This window comes from Arachis stenosperma, chromosome 4 (genome assembly GCF_014773155.1).
Source record: "Arachis stenosperma cultivar V10309 chromosome 4, arast.V10309.gnm1.PFL2, whole genome shotgun sequence".
Lineage (NCBI taxonomy): Eukaryota > Viridiplantae > Streptophyta > Magnoliopsida > Fabales > Fabaceae > Arachis > Arachis stenosperma.
The window spans coordinates 63,006,471-63,023,615 of NC_080380.1; the positions used below are offsets into that span (position 1 = coordinate 63,006,471).

Consider the following 17,145-nt stretch of genomic DNA (forward strand, 5'->3'; position numbering starts at 1 on the left):
ACTTTTTGCATAAAACCCCATGAATTAATTCCAATTACTTGCTGATATGGACACTACCTTTTGTTTCATTCATTCTTCCCATAATTCAGTGCTTGCTTGGGGACAAAAAAGATTTAAGTTTGGTGTTGTGATGCCAAGGCATCTTAGGCTAGTTTCACTAGCCTTTTTCTTTTGTTTTTAGTAGGTTTTATGCACTTTCTTGAGCTCTAAGTAAGCAATTGGGATAAAAATTAATGTATGTCTAGATTCATTCAACCATGGTTAATTTGATGCAATTTCATGAGAATTATGCCATAATTAACTGTGTGCTAAGAATAATGCAATCTCTCATGATATTAGCAAGGCTTTGATGCATGTATTGGTTGACGACAGGTGAAGAATTGCACGGAAGGAGGTTGAAGAATAGTCATGGAAAGGATGAAGAGGAAGCAACGTTGGTGGCCAAAGTTGGACCACCAACATTGCCTCAAATGTTGAGAGGGAAGGCAGAGCAAAATCTGTTGCATAATTCTGATACTCACGCTGAACGGAACGTTGGTGAGCCAATGTTACCTCCAACGCTTGATACAAATTGCTTTCTAGAAAAATGGAAAAATTGTGGCGACGCGTACGCATGCTATACGCGCACGCGTGGATAGGCCAACATTGGAAGGAACGTTGCCACTCAAACGTTGATGCCAACGTGCGCGATATGAAGTTTAAAACTCAATTTTGGAAAAGCGCATCGACGTGCACGCGTATCGAACGCGTACGCGTGAGCGTGAAAATTGGCAATCCTCGTTGATGAGTAGATAATTTATACGCTTTTTGGCATTGTTTTTAGGTAGTTTTTAGTATGATCTAGTTACTTTTAGGGATGTTTTCATTAGTTTTTATGTTAAATTCACATTTCTGGACTTTACTATGAGTTTGTGTGTTTTTTTGTGATTTCAGGTAATTTCTGGCTAAAATTGAGGGACCTGAGCAAAACTCTGATAGAAGGCTGACAAAGGACTGCTGATGCTGTTGGAATCTGACCTCGCTGCACTCGAAATGGATTTTCTGGAGCTACAGAACTCCAAATGGCGCGCTCTCAACGGCGTTGGAAAGTAGACATCTAGAGCTTTCCAGCAATATATAATAGTTTATACTTTATTCGGGAATTGACGACGTAAACTGGCGCTCAACGCCAGTTCGATGTTGTTGTCTGGAGTAAAACGCCAGAAACACGTCACGACCCGGAGTTGAACGCCCAAAACACGTTACAACTTGGCGTTCAACTCCAATAAAAGCCTCAGCTCGTGGATAGATCAAGCTCAGCCCAAGCATACACCAAGTGGGCCCCGGAAGTGGATTTATGCATCAATTACTTACTCATGTAAACCCTAATAGCTAGTTTATTATAAATAGAACTTTTACTAGTATATTAGATATCTTGGAAAAAATCTTGGTTTTAATCTCTGGACGCCTAGTCCTTAGACCTTGGGGGCTGGCCATTCGGCCATGCCTAAACCTTTCACTTATGTATTTTCAACGGTGGAGTTTCTACACACCATAGATTAAGGGTGTGGAGCTCTGGTGTACCTCAAGTTTTAAGGCAATTACTACTGTTTCTATTCAATTCTCTTTATTCCTATTCTAAGATATTCGTTGCACTTCAACTTGATGAATGTGATGATCCGTGACACTTATCATCATTCTCACCTATGAACGCGCGTGACTGACAACCACTTCCGTTCTACCTTAGACCGGGCGCATATCTCTTGGATTCCTTAATCAGAATCTTCGTGGTATAAGCTAGAATTGATGGCGGCATTCATGGGAATCCGAAAAGTCTAACCTTGTCTGTGGGATTCCGAGTAGGATTCCGGGATTGAATGACTGTGACGAGCTTCAAACCCCTGAAGTCTGGGCATTAGTGACAGACGCAAAAGAATCAAGGGATTCTATTCCAACCTGATTGAGAACCGACAGATGATTAGCCGTGCTGTGACAGAGCATTTGTACCTTTTTCACTGAGAGGATGGGATGTAGCCATTAACAACGGTGATGCCCTACATACAGCTTGCCATGGAAAGGAATGATGTAAGAAAATTGTAATTTGAGCAGTAAGAAAGCAGAGATTCAGAAGGAACATAGCATCTCCATACACTTATCTAAAATTTCCACCATTAATTTACATAAGTATTTCTATCCTATGTTATTTATCTTTATTTCCTGTTTATTATTTATTATTATTCAAAAATCCATAATCAATTATAATCTGCTTGACTGAGATTTACAAGATGACCATAGCTTGCTTCATACCAACAATCTCTGTGGGATCGACCATTACTCACGTAAGGTATTACTTGGATGATCCAGTACACTTGCTGGTTAAGTTGAACGGAGTTGTGTCCACACATAGCAAAGAACCACAATAATGATTCCATACAATAACAAAGAATACTATATTGATGTGATCACAATTTTATCCACCACACGTGCACACATGGATGAATCAACGTTGGAGGGAGCATTGTTGGTCCATGATTTAAGAGAATTGTTGTGTCAGTAAAGAATTCCACAAATGAAGTCTCGTTGTAAAGTATAGTTCTACACCAACAAACAATCCTCCCAATAAAAAATATTGATTGTCATAGTTAACAATCCCCAATAAAAATTAACTGAAATATTTAGACTCCGGGTCGTCTCACAAGGAATTGCAAAGAAGTATTCAATTATTGACTACGGGGATCAAGGGGTTTTGTTTTATAAAAGGGGCAAGAAAAAAATAGATGGCAAGAAAAGTAAATCAAGCTTTCTATCGTAGGCATTCATGGCAAGGGTTGAGATCATAGGCTTTCTATCGTAGTCATGCAATGATTAACTCATCTTATCTAGTCAACTCCAACATTGGAAGAAACTCAAACGAAATTAATCAATTATATCACAACAATAAACAAGAATTTATCTTACTACGTGATGAGCGGATAATTTGTACACTTTTTGGCATTGATTTTAGTATGTTTTTAGTAGTTTTAGTTGAGTTATTAGTATATTTTTATTAGTTTTTAGTTAAAATTCACTTTTCTGGACTTTACTATGAGTTTGTGTGTTTTTCTGTGATTTCAGGTATTTTCTGGCTGAAATTGAGGGATCTGAGCAAAAATCTGATTCAGAGACTGAAAAGGACTGCAGATGCTGTTGGATTCTGACCTCCCTGCACTCAAAGTGGATTTTCTGGAGCTACAGAAGCCCAATTGGCGCGCTCTCAACGGCATTGGAAAGTAGACATCCTGGGCTTTCCAGCAATATATGATAGTCCATACTTTGCCCAAGATTTGATGGCCCAAACCGGCGTTCAAAGTCACCTACAGAAATTCCAGCGTTAAACGCCGGAACTGGCACCTAATTGAGAGTTAAACGCCCAAACTGGCATAAAAGCTGGCGTTTAACTCCAAGAAGAGTCTCTACACGAAAATGCTTCATTGCTCAGCCCAAGCACACACCAAGTGGGCCCGGAAGTGGATTTTTATGTCATTTACTCATCTCTGTACACCTTAGGCTACTAGTTCTCTATAAGTAGGACCTTTTACTATTGTATTTTCATCTTTTGATCATGCTTTGATGATTAAACCCTCTTTGGGAGGCTGGCCATTCGGCCATGCCTAGACCTTGTTCTTATGTATTTTCAACGGTGGAGTTTCTACACACCATAGATTAAGGTGTGGAGCTCTGCTGTACCTCGAGTATTAATGCAATTACTATTGTTCTTCTATTCAATTCCGCTTGTTCTTTGTCCAAGATATCACTTGTTCTTCAAATTGATGAATGTGATGATCCGTGACACTCATCATCATTCGCACCCATGAACAAAGTGACTGACAACCACTCTTGTTCTACAAGCATACGAGGCTCTAGTGAATATCTCTTGGATTCTTTAATCGGAATCTTTGTGGTATAGGCGAGAATTGATGGCGGCATTCAAGAGAATCCGGAAGGTCTAAACCTTGTCTGTGGTATTCTGAGTAGGATTCAATGATTGAATGACTGTGACGTGCTTCAAACTCCGAAAGGCGGGGCGTTAGTGACAGACGCAAAAGAATCACTGGATTCTATTCCGGCCGGACCGAGAACCGACAGATGATTAGCCTATGCTGTGACAGAGCATCAGGGACGTATTTTCACTGAGAGGATGGGAGGTAGCCACTGACAACGGTGAAACCCTACACAAGCTTGCCATGGAAAGGAGTAAGAAGGACTGGATGAAGACAGTAGGAAAGCAGAGAGACGGAAGGGAAGGCATCTTCATACGCTTATCTGAAGCTCTCACCAATGATATACATAAGTATCTCTATCTTTATCTTTCTGCTTTATTCATCATCTACACCCATTTGAGTCTGCCTGACTAAGATTTACAAGGTGACCATAGCTTGCTTCATAGCAACAATCTCCGTGGGATCGACCCTTACTCACGTAAGGTATTACTTGGACGACCCAGTGCACTTGCTGGTTAGTTGTGCGAAGTTGTAGTGATCACAATTTCGTGCACCAAGTTTTTGGCGCCGTTGCCGGGGATTGTTTGTGTATGGACAACTGACGGTTCATCTTGTTGCTTAGATTAGGTATTTTTCTTCAGAGTTCTTAAGAGTGAATTCTAGTGTTTCAAGGTGATGTTCTTATCATCACCAAAGCTGATTGATCCTCATCAATTTAGCTCTTGAATGCAATGTCCTGCTGAAGCTTAGCTAGCTATGTCTAATTCCTTTAGACTAAAGCTTTAGACTAACATTGCATGATTCCTGGAATTCTCATTAAGAATTTTGATACCTTTATTTTCTTTTTCTACATAATTTTCGAAAAAAACACAAAAAAATTATAAAATCATAAAATCCAAAAATATTTCTTGTTTGAGTCTAGAGTCTCATCTTAAGTTTAGTGTCAATTGCATGTTTCTGTTCTTATTGCATTCATGCATGTGTCTTCATTAATCTTCAAGTTGTTCTTGATGATTTCCTTGTTTTGATCCTTGAATTCTCTTGACTTGAGTGTTTTGTTGTTTTTCATATGCATTCTCATTTTGTTAGTGTCAGTAGTATACAAACTGCTAAGTTTGGTGTCTTGCATGCATTGTTATTTGATTCTAGTTGCATTTTGATTATTCCTTATTATTAAAAATCCAAAAATATTTTTAATTTGTGTCTTTTCAAGTCAATAATACAGAGAATTGAAGATTCAGAACATACTGCAGAGGAATCACACAGAAAAAGCTGGGCATTCAAAAATGCCCAGTGAAGAAGACAGACTGGCGTTTAAACGCCAGCCAGGGTGCCTGGCTGGGCGTTTAACGCCCAAAAGGGTAGTAGTTTGGGCGTTAAATGCCAGAATGTGCACCATTCTGGGCGTTTAACGCCAGGATGGCACAAGGGGAAAGATTTTGTTTTCAAATCAATTTTTTTCAAGTTTTCAAAGTTTTTCAAAATCAAATCTTTTTCAAATCATATCTTTTCAATCAAATGTTTTCAAAATCAATTTCTTTCCTTTTTCAAAGATACTTACTAACAATTAATGATTTGATTGAACATTTCAAGTATGTTGCCTTTTCTGTTGAGAAAGGTTTAATGTTGAATCATATCTTTTCTTGTTAGGAAAGTCATTAATTTTTAAAATCAAATCTTTTTAAAATTGTTTTCAAATCATATCTTCTCAATCACATTTTTTCTAATCAATCATATCTTCTCAATCACATCTTTTTTTCAAAATAAGTTTTCAATCAAATCTTTTTAATTTCTAATTTCAAAATCTTTTTCAAAAATCAATTGATTCTTTTTCTATTCTTAGTTTTTGAGAATCAATTAGTGTTTTTCAAAATGTTTTCAAAATCTTTTACCAAATTTTCGAAAATTACTTCCCTTCTTCTCACATCCTTCTAATTATGGACTAACACTATCCCTTAATGCAAAATTCGAACTCCATCTTCTTTGATAAGTTCGAATTTTCTACCTCTGTCTTCCATTTTTCTTCCTCTGACACCTCAAGGAATCTCTATACTGTGACATAGAGGATTCCACATTTTCTTGTTCTCTTCTCTTTCATATGAGCAGGAACAAAGACAAAGGCATTCTTGTTGAAGCTGACCCTGAACCTGAAAGGACCTTGAAGCGAAAGCTAAGAGAAGCTAAGGCACAACTCTTTATTGAGGACCTAACCGAATTCTTCAAAGAAGAAGAACACATGGCAGCCGAAAACAACAACAATGCCAACAATGCAAGGAAGGTGCTGGGTGACTTTACTGCACCTACTCCCGACTTCTATGGGAGAAGCATCTCTATCCCTGCCATTGGAGCAAACAACTTTGAGCTTAAGCCTCAATTAGTTTCTCTAATGCAACAGAATTGCAAGTTCCATGGACTTCCAATGGAAGATCCTCATCAGTTTTTAGCTGAATTCTTGCAAATCTGTGACACAGTCAAGACTAATGGGGTTGACCCTGAGGTCTATAGACTGATGCTATTCCCTTTTGATGTAAGAGACAGAGCTAGGATATGGTTGGACTCTCAACCTAAAGAAAGCCTGGACTCTTGGGAAAAGCTAGTCAATGCCTTCTTGGCAATGTTCTTTCCACCTCAAAGATGGAGTAAGCTTAGAGTGGAAGTCCAAACCTTCAGACAGAAGGATGGAGAATCCCTCTATGAAGCTTGGGAAAGATACAAACAATTGATCAGAAAGTGTCCATCTGACATGCTTTCTGAATGGAGCATCATAGGTATTTTCTATGATGGTCTCTCTGAACTATCCAAGATGTCTTTGGATGGCTCTGCTGGAGGATCTCTTCATTTGAAGAAGACGCCTACAGAGGCTCAAGAGCTCATTGAAATGGTTGCAAATAACCAATTCATGTATACTTCTGAAAGGAATCCTGTGAACAATGGGACTAATCAGAAGAAAGGAGTTCTTGAGATTGACACTCTGAACGCCATTTTGGCTCAGAACAAGATATTGACTCAACAAGTCAATTTGATTTCTCAAAGTCTGTCTGGAATGCAAAATGCACCAAGCAGTACTAAGGATGCTTCACCTGAAGAAGAAGCTTATGATCCTGAGAACCCTTCAATGGAAGAGGTGAATTACCTAGGAGAACCCTATGGAAACACCTATAATTCTTCATGGAGAAATCACCCAAATCTCTCATGGAAGAATCAATAGAGACCTCAACAAGGTTTCAATAATAATGGTGGAAGAAACAGGTTTAACAATGGCAAACCTTTTCCATCATCTTCTCAGCAACAGACAGAGAATCCTAAGCAGAACCCCTCTGACTTAGCAACCATGGTCTCTGATTTGATCAAAACCACTCAAAGTTTCATGACTAAAACAAGATTCTCCATTAGAAATTTGGAGGCACAAGTGGGACAGCTGAGTAAGAAAATTACTAAACTCCCTCCAAGTACTCTTCCAAGCAATACAGAAGAAAATCCAAAAGGAGAGTGCAAAGCTATAAACATGGCCGAATCTGGAGAGGAAAGAGAGGAAGTGGACGCCACTGAGGAAGGCCTCAATGGGCGTGCACTGACCTCCAATGTGTTCCCCAAAGAGGAACCATGGGAATCTGAGGCTCAAAATGAGACCATAGAGATTCCATTGGACTTACTTCTGCCTTTCATGAGCTCTGATGAGTATTCTTCCTCTGAAGAGGATGAGTATGTCACTGAAGAGCAAGTTGCTAAATACCTTGGAGCAATCATGAAGCTAAATGACAAGTTATTTGGAAATGAGACTTGGGAGAACAAACCTCCTTTGCTCACCAAAGAACTGGATGACTTGTCTAGGCAGAAATTACCTCGAAAGAAACAAGATCCTGGGAAGTTTTCCATACCTTGTACCATAGGCACCATAACCTTCAAGAAGGCTCTGTGTGACTTAGGGTCAAGTGTAAACCTCATGCCTCTCTCTGTAATAGAGAAGCTAGGGATCTTTGAGGTACAAGCTGCAAGAATCTCATTAGAGATGGCAGACAGCTCAAGAAAACAAGCTTATGGACTTGTAGAGAATGTTTTGGTTAAGATTGAAGACCATTACATCCCTACTGATTTCATAGTCCTAGAGACTGGGAAGTGCATGGATGAATCTATCATCCTTGGCAGACCCTTCCTAGCCACAGCAAAGGCTGTGATTGATGTTGATAGAGGTGAATTGATCATTCAAGTGAATGAAGAATCCTTTGTGTTTAAGGCTCAAGGATATCCCTTTGTCACCATGGAGAGGAAGCATGAAGAGCTTCTCTCAAATCAGAGTCAAACAGAGCCCCCACAGTCAAACTCTAAGTTTGGTGTTGGGAGGCCACAACCAAACTCTAAGTTTGGTGTTGAACCCCCACATTCAAACTCTAAGTTTGGTGTTGGGAGGTCCCAACATTTGCTCTGAGTATCTGTGAGGCTCCATGAGAGCCCTCTGTCAAGCTACTGACATTAAAGAAGCGCTTGTTGGGAGGCAACCCAATGTTATATTTTATCCATTTTCTTTTGTTATTTTACTTTATTTTGTAGGTTGATGATCATGAGAAGTCACAAAATCAGTTGAAAAAGCAAAAACAGAATGAAAAACAGGAAGAAAAACAGCACACCCTGGAGGAAGAACCCACTGGCGTTTAAACGCCAGTGAGGCTAGCAGTTGGGCGTTTAACGCCCAGTCTGGCACCATTCTGGGCGTTTAACGCCAGAAAGGGGCACCAGACTGGCGTTAAACGCCAGAAAAGGGCAAGAACCTGGCGTTAAACGCCAGGAATGGGCACCAGCCCGGCGTTTAACGCCAGAAATGGCTCAAAACGTGATTTTGAATGCCATTTGGTGCAGGGATGACTTTTCCTTGACACCTCAGGATCTGTGGACCCCACAGGATCCCCACCAACCCTTACCACTCTCTCTCTTCTTCCCCAATCACCTCAACACCTCTTCCCCAAAAACCCTTCACCTAAACAAATCCCATCTTTCTCCTCACCACTCACATCCATCCTTCATAAAACCACCCAACCTCCTCCATCTCCTTCATTTTCTTCTTCTTCTCCTCTATTCTTCTTTCTTTTGCTCGAGGACGAGCAAACCTTTTAAGTTTGGTGTGGTAAAAGCATTGCTTTTTGTTTTTCCATAACCATTTATGGCATCCAAAGCCGGAGAAACCTCTAGAAAGAGGAAAGGGAAGGCAAAAGCTTTCACCTCCGAGTCATGGGAGATGGAGAGCTTCATCTCAAGGGATGCACTTTCCTCCACAAGACTATTGGGAGCAACTGAACACCTCCCTAGGAGAATTAAGTTCCAACATGGGACAACTAAGGGTGGAGCACCAAGAACATTCCATCCTCCTCCATGAAATTAGAGAAGATCAAAGAATCATGAGAGAGGAGCAACAAAGACAAGGAAGAGACATTGAGGAGCTCAAGCACTCCATAAGACCTTCAAGAGGAAGAACAAGCCGCCATCACTGAGGTGGACCCGTTCTTTAATCTCCTTGTTCTTTATTTTCTTGTTTTTCGAATTTTCATGCTTATGTTTATCCATGTTTGTGTCTTATGTTCATTAGTGTCTTAGTGTCTATGCCTTAAAGCTATGAATATGAATCCATCACCTTTCTTAAATGAAAACTGTTTTTATCACAAAAGAACAAGAAGTACAGGATTTCAAATTCATCTTTAAAACTAGCTTAATTAGTTTGATGTGGTGGCAACACTTTTGTTCTCCGAATGTATGCTTGAACAGTGCATATGTCTTTTGAATTTGTGGTTCATGAATGTTAAAATTGTTGGCTCTTGAAAGAATGATGAAAAAGGAGACATGTTACTGAGGATCTGAAAAATCAAAAATGATTCTTGAAGCAAGAAAAAGCAGTGAATACAAAAAAAAGGGGAACGAAAAAAAAAAAAGAGAGAGAAAGAGAAAGGGAGAAAGAGAAAAAGAAAGAAAAAGAAAGAAATAAAGTTGTGATCCAAGGCAATAAGAGTGTGCTTAAGAACCCTGGACACCTCTAATTGGGGACTTTAGCAAAGCTGAGTCACAATCTGAAAAGGTTCACCCAATTATGTGTCTGTGGCATGTATGTATCCGGTGGTAATACTGGAAGACAGAGTGCTTTGGGCCACAGCCAAGACTCAATAAGTAGCTGTGTTCAAGAATCATCATACTTAACTAGGAGAATCAATAACACTATCTGGATTCTGAGTTCCTAAAGAAGCCAATCATTCTGAATTTCAAAGGATAAAGTGAGATGCCAAAACTGTTCGGAGGCAAAAAGCTACTAGTCCCGCTCATCTAATTTGGAGCTTAGTTTCATTGATAATTTGGAGTCTATAGTATATTCTCTTCTTTTTATCTTATTTGATTTTCAGTTGCTTGGGGACAAGCAACAATTTAAGTTTGGTGTTGTGATGAGCGGATAATTTGTACACTTTTTGGCATTGATTTTAGTATGTTTTTAGTAGTTTTAGTTGAGTTATTAGTATATTTTTATTAGTTTTTAGTTAAAATTCACTTTTCTGGACTTTACTATGAGTTTGTGTGTTTTTCTGTGATTTCAGGTATTTTCTGGCTGAAATTGAGGGATCTGAGCAAAAATCTGATTCAGAGACTGAAAAGGACTGCAGATGTTGTTGGATTCTGACCTCCCTGCACTCGAAGTGGCTTTTCTGGAGCTACAGAAGCCCAATTGGTGCGCTCTCAACGGCATTGGAAAGTAGACATCCTGGGCTTTCCAGCAATATATGATAGTCCATACTTTGCCCAAGATTTGCTGTCCCAAACCGGCGTTCAAAGTCACCTACAGAAATTCCAGCGTTAAACGCCGGAACTGGCACCTAATTGGGAGTTAAACGCCCAAACTGGCATAAAAGCTGGCGTTTAACTCCAAGAAGAGTCTCTACACGAAAATGCTTCATTGCTCAGCCCAAGCACACACCAAGTGAGCCCGGAAGTGGATTTTTATGTCATTTACTCATCTCTGTACACCTTAGGCTACTAGTTCTCTATAAGTAGGACCTTTTACTATTGTATTTTCATCTTTTGATCATGCTTTGATGATTAAACCCTCTTTGGGAGGCTGGCCATTCGGCCATGCCTAGACCTTGTTCTTATGTATTTTCAACGGTGGAGTTTCTACACACCATAGATTAAGGTGTGGAGCTCTGCTGTACCTCGAGTATTAATGCAATTACTATTGTTCTTCTATTCAATTCCGCTTGTTCTTTGTCCAAGATATCACTTGTTCTTCAACTTGATGAATGTGATGATCCGTGACACTCATCATCATTCTCACCCATGAACAAAGTGACTGACAACCACTCTTGTTCTACAAGCATACGAGGCTCTAGTGAATATCTCTTGCATTCTTTAATCGGAATCTTCGTGGTATAGGCGAGAATTGATGGCAGCATTCAAGAGAATCCGGAAGGTCTAAACCTTGTCTGTGGTATTCTGAGTAGGATTCAATGATTGAATGACTGTGACGTGCTTCAAACTCCGAAAGGCGGGGCGTTAGTGACAGACGCAAAAGAATCACTGGATTCTATTCCGGCCGGACCGAGAACCAACAGATGATTAGCCTATGCTGTGACAGAGCATCAGGGACGTATTTTCACTGAGAGGATGGGAGGTAGCCACTGACAACGGTGAAACCCTACACAAGCTTGCCATGGAAAGGAGTAAGAAGGATTGGATGAAGACAGTAGGAAAGCAGAGAGACGGAAGGGAAGGCATCTTCATACGCTTATCTGAAGCTCTCACCAATGATATACATAAGTATCTCTATCTTTATCTTTCTGCTTTATTCATCATCTACACCCATTTGAGTCTGCCTGACTAAGATTTACAAGGTGACATTAGCTTGCTTCATAGCAACAATCTCCGTGGGATCGACCCTTACTCACGTAAGGTATTACTTGGACGACCCAGTGCACTTGCTGGTTAGTTGTGCGAAGTTGTAGTGATCACAATTTCGTGCACCACTACGTCATCCCCAAAGGTAGAGGAAGTTATCATGCTATCCTCATACTTGGAGAAAATCTAATAAGACTAGTTAATTTCAATCCAAAAATACTAATCATTCACTAATGAAATTGGCAAAAGATTAGAGTCAATGGAAATCATGTTAACTAACAATTCTAGATCACCAACATATGTTGGGTTTTCATGACTCAAGATTGCCTAATTACTCTTTCCAAACCAAGAATGCTCAAAACTTACTCTAAAGCCCAACCAAGCATTTTTCAAACACTTGGTTGGTACAAAAGGAAAGCATGGTAAATCGCAAGGAAAGATAAAATCTAACAACTATCAATTGCAAGGAAAATGAGATCACAACTCAAATCATCAACAAGGGAACATCAACCATTAAATTGCATTAAAAATAAACCAAATTCATCATGAGTGCATGATTACAAAAGAGAAATTAACATGAAAACTAAGAGGAATCAAGAGTAAAAACATGAAATTGTAGAGAAAACAAGATGAGACATTAAATTGGAACTAGATTTAAGATGAAATTAACCTAATCTAACCTAATTCTAGAGAGAAGAGGGAGCTTCTCTCTCTAGAAACTAAACTACATGATGCTAAGCTACAATAAATTGCTCCCCCTTTGCTTGGGCTTCAATTCTGCATGAAATACACTCAGAAACAAGCTGGAGTTGGGCTTGGGCTGCTTAGAAATCGCTGGGGTCGATTTCACTTTAGTGAGTCACGTGCGAGTATCGGCGCGTACGCGCCATGTGCGCATGCGCGTCGATTGGCTATTTCTTCATCCATGCGGATGCGTCATGTACGCGTGCACGTCCTTAGGCGAACTCACCTTTGTGCTCTCTTGCCTTGTGCGCATGCGCATCCATCGATGCATTTCCAATTCTTGTTTTCTCATGCATTCTCCCCTTTGTATGCTTTTCTACTCATTTCTTCCATCCAATACTTGCCTTATGCACCTGAAATCACTCAACAAACACATCAAGGCATCGAATGGAATTAAAGTGAATCAAAATCACCATTTTAAGGGCCTAAAAAGCATGTTTTTACAATTAAGCAAAATCCAAGGGAGAATTACAAAACCATGCTATTTCATTGAATAAATGTGAGAAAAGGTGATAAAATCCCCCAAATTAAGCACAAAATAAACCACGAAATCGGGGTTTATCAAATCTCCCCACACTTAAACTAAGCATGTCCTCATGCTAAAATCAAGAAGGAAGCAAAGGGTATCATCATTTATTCAATGCAAACTAACTAAATGCAACCTATCTATATACAATCTACCTAAATGAATGCAACTACTTAGTCAAACCAAGTCAATTTCCAGGAATACATATACAAGCACAAGGGCTAAAGAAAAGTAATCAAAGCAAACCCACAATTGAATTGAATCATTTGAAGATTTTACAAACTTGCAAGAAAAGATGATCATAGATGGAAACATGTAATTGAGCGATCGAACCCTCACCGGATGTGTATTCGCTCTAGGCACTCAAGTGTATCGGGTTGATTCACTCAACTCTCCCCTAATCATGCTTTCTAAGATTTATTTGTCATCTAACAATCAACAAGTATTTCATGCATGCATACAGATATCAAGAGGTCTTTCCATAGGTTGTAATGGGGCTAAGGTCAAGGTAGGATGCATATGGTCAAGTGAGCTTGAAATTGAATCTTTGATTAACCTAAGCTTTCCACCTAACCTATGACATCCTAGACAATTCTAAACAAACCTAACTACCCATTCTTCACTTTTTTCCAAAAACTCATGCATTCTATTTTTGGTTACCACACATATGCATTGATTCTTATTGAGCTTTAATTGGGGCATTTTGTCCACTTTTTATTGCTTGTCTTTTTCTTTCTTTTTCTATTTTTTTTCTTTTCAAACTAAAATATATACAAGAACATCAATGCATATGGTTTACACATGATTAATACATGAGTATGTACCCAATTCCAATGATTTTCAACACAAATACAAAATATACTTTTATCTCTACCAATGTTCCTAATTCTTCCCAAACTTGAATGATAAACACTCTCACTAGCCTAAGCTAATTAAAGATCCAAACAAGGGACTTTTATTGTTTTTCACTTTAGGCTTGTAATGTGCTAAAATTAAGAACAATTTGGTTAAGCATAGGCAAAAAATTGGATAACAATGGAAGATAAAAAGGTAGGCTATTTGGGTAAGTGAGCTATTTGAACAATGGCCTCAATTATATAAATGCATGTATACACAAAATAATGGACATAAAGAATCTAACAAATCATAGATTACAATCATAAGAAGAGAATAATGCACACAAGAATGGAAATAAGTGGTTATATATGATGTAAACACACAATTAGGCTCAAATCTCACATGCTTTTGTTTTTAGCTCAAGAACATGATCCGCAAAATATAATTCAAGCAAGTTCTAAAAAAAATAAAAAATTTTCAACTAATTGGGGTGGTGCCCTAAGAATGAATTTCTTGGAAATTTTCATCACATTGACTAAGTTTATTCTAATGCAATGTTGTGATTTGAAATTTTTCCTTAGTTTACCCCTTTTTCATTCAAAACGCAATTCTTGTATAAAAAGGGTCAACTAAGTTTTACCAATCCAAAATATATTTCTTTTTTCTAATCACAATCAAAGCCAAAATGCAATATATATATATATATATATATATATATATATATATATATATATATATATACTAAAAGTATGCAATAAACAAAATAAGAGTATCCACAATAGCAACTATGTACAATAATCCTAAAATAATCTAAAAGATAAAGTGCAAAATAAAGTAAAGCAGCAGAAACTAAAGATAGATGTCTGAAAAATTCACCACATAAATGCAAACACTGGTCACGAACGGTGACCTCCCCACACTTTAGAATCAAGCATCGTCCTCGATGCTACTACTAAAGCTCGGGATGGGGGTCAACAATCGCACTGGACTGTGGCTTAGGCGCAGGCTGTGGCTCAGGCTTAGGCTCAGGCTGTGGATCATGCTCAGTGGTAGCCTGTGTCTCTAGTGGTACCTCCTACTGAGTCGGCTTCTCACCATGCTCCTCCTCCTGGTCCTTCTCGTCGGAGGTTGGGGAGTCCGAAAGCGGAGGTAGCTCAATGCCCTGTGATACAAACTCCTGGTCTATGCGGTCGAGACGTTGCATGAGACGATGCTCGATGCGCTCTATGGAGCGAAACAGGCGCTGTACTAGCAGGTATGTTAGCTTAGGTGCTGGCGGTGGTGGTAAGTGTGCTGCGGCTGCTGTTGAGGAAGATGGTCCTGCTACTGCTGTGGAGGATGAATGTTTGGCTGCCTCAACTGTCGCTCTAGCCCGAGAACGGCATCTGGCCAGGGGCTTCTCGTGCACCCATCCACCCCATGGAATAGTAACTTTCTTGTCGTCGTCAGCTGGGGGTGGTGGTGTCACAGCATCATCCTCCCACGGAACATCGGCTAACTCAATCATGCTAGTGACCAGTGTAGGAAATGGTAATAGGCCACGAATATGCGCTTGCCACATGCTATGCCTGATCAACGGGGGAAAATATACCTATTTCCCTTCTATGACACAGCCAATTAGAACCAACATATCCATCAGGATCTCAGAGAAATAAGTAATGGGCAAGACATAGGTGGCAAATATCATCTGCCAAGTCTTGGCCTCTCTAGTCAAATGAGCGAATAACATCCCTTTGGGCTTCTTGTTACCCGAATCCATTACCCATGGAGCATCTGGTGTGGCGATCACGTGCTTGAGCGCCTCATAATCAAAAGTGATGCAGTGGATAACTACATCTGCCTGCTGATAGGCACATGTGTCATCAGTAAGGTGTCGACACTGCAATGCCTCCTCAATGGCAGCCTTAGTAATCATAATCTCTCTACCCCTCAGCTGGACTGAATCGAGATTGGCACGGAAGAAGTTGCAGTAGAACTCCTTGACCGACGAGATGTTTAACTTTCCCAGATCCCTATCAACAAAGTCCAAACCCAACTCTAGAATGCGCCTGTTGATGGCGCGTCTCACATTGTTGGGGAGGACTAGTCTCTTTTCAATGTTCAGGTTCTTCTTTCGATAATTGGGGAAGCGAAGATCACAGTAAAGGCTGGGAAATTTGATTGGGTCATTGGAAGGTAGCAACTAATTTTCCTTGTCCGTTCCACTCAACAGATTCTTAGCATAATTTGCATAGAGAGAAGGGGAAGAAGTCTTAGAGCGCTTTCTCTTATTAGAAGTGGCGGCTATGGCTTTCCCTTTGTCTGACATCATGAAAAACCGAATTTATACAATATAAAAAGCCAGCCAACAAATAATAAGCACTCAAAGCAATGCATAATCATGAAGTGAGCGAATAAAATAGAAATCTTGGAATGAAAGCAACAAGATTTAGAATTCAAGTCAAGTTACAAACCAAGAATTCAAACCATATTTGCATATTACTTGTTTACTAAGCTTAGGAAACACCATATCCAAAAGAATGATCAAAAGAGTCAAGTTGGAAACCAAAAGGAGTTAGTTGGTTAAACAAGTTAGAGTTAGAAATCAGTTGAAAAATTAGTGATGTGGTGGCTACCGGCTTAATTCAAAAGAAATGTACATAGTAGTTATGCCAGCACGTTCACAATCATGAGATGCATCAAGTCATTAATGATGAAGTACGATATTGCCATAAAGCAACTAATTGTGAAAACAAATCATCAATCAATGCAAAGATCATCAGAATTATATGAATTGGTGTTGGTAAAATCAAAACATTGAGAAACAAGAAAATCAAGTAGCATTCAACACCAATTTCAACAACGCATAAAAGTCACAAGTTAGAATAAGAATGAAAAACCTCATGATCCATGTGACTTAATGAGATTAAGTACGAATACAATGAACCGATTGGTCACATGGATTAAAATTTTCAAACTTGTGTGTTTATGCAAAAGAGGCACAAAATCTCAAGAAAGTTTCAAGTAATGGTCAATTTGGAAACTTACTTAACAATACAATGCATATAAGTAAATCAATATTGTAGCAAGTAAGGAATATGACAAGCATGACCAAAACTTGTTTTTGAGGATTTTCCAAAACCAATTAGGCAACAAAGTTCTATTTGACACAGAAATCATCAAATAGAAGTTTGTACACCAATCAAAATAATGCTATTTCATGAAATATGGTTAGGA

At 39.2% G+C, this 17,145-nt stretch overlaps 1 non-coding gene across 1 annotated transcript; it reads right to left on the minus strand.

Annotated features, from left to right (window-relative positions):
• Window positions 1-6,600: 6,600 nt before the first annotated feature.
• LOC130978310 (small nucleolar RNA R71) lies at window positions 6,601-6,704 on the minus strand. The gene has a single exon (XR_009085961.1). It is a non-coding gene; the product is annotated as a small nucleolar RNA R71 (small nucleolar RNA).
• Between the last annotated feature and the right edge of the window lie 10,441 nt (window positions 6,705-17,145).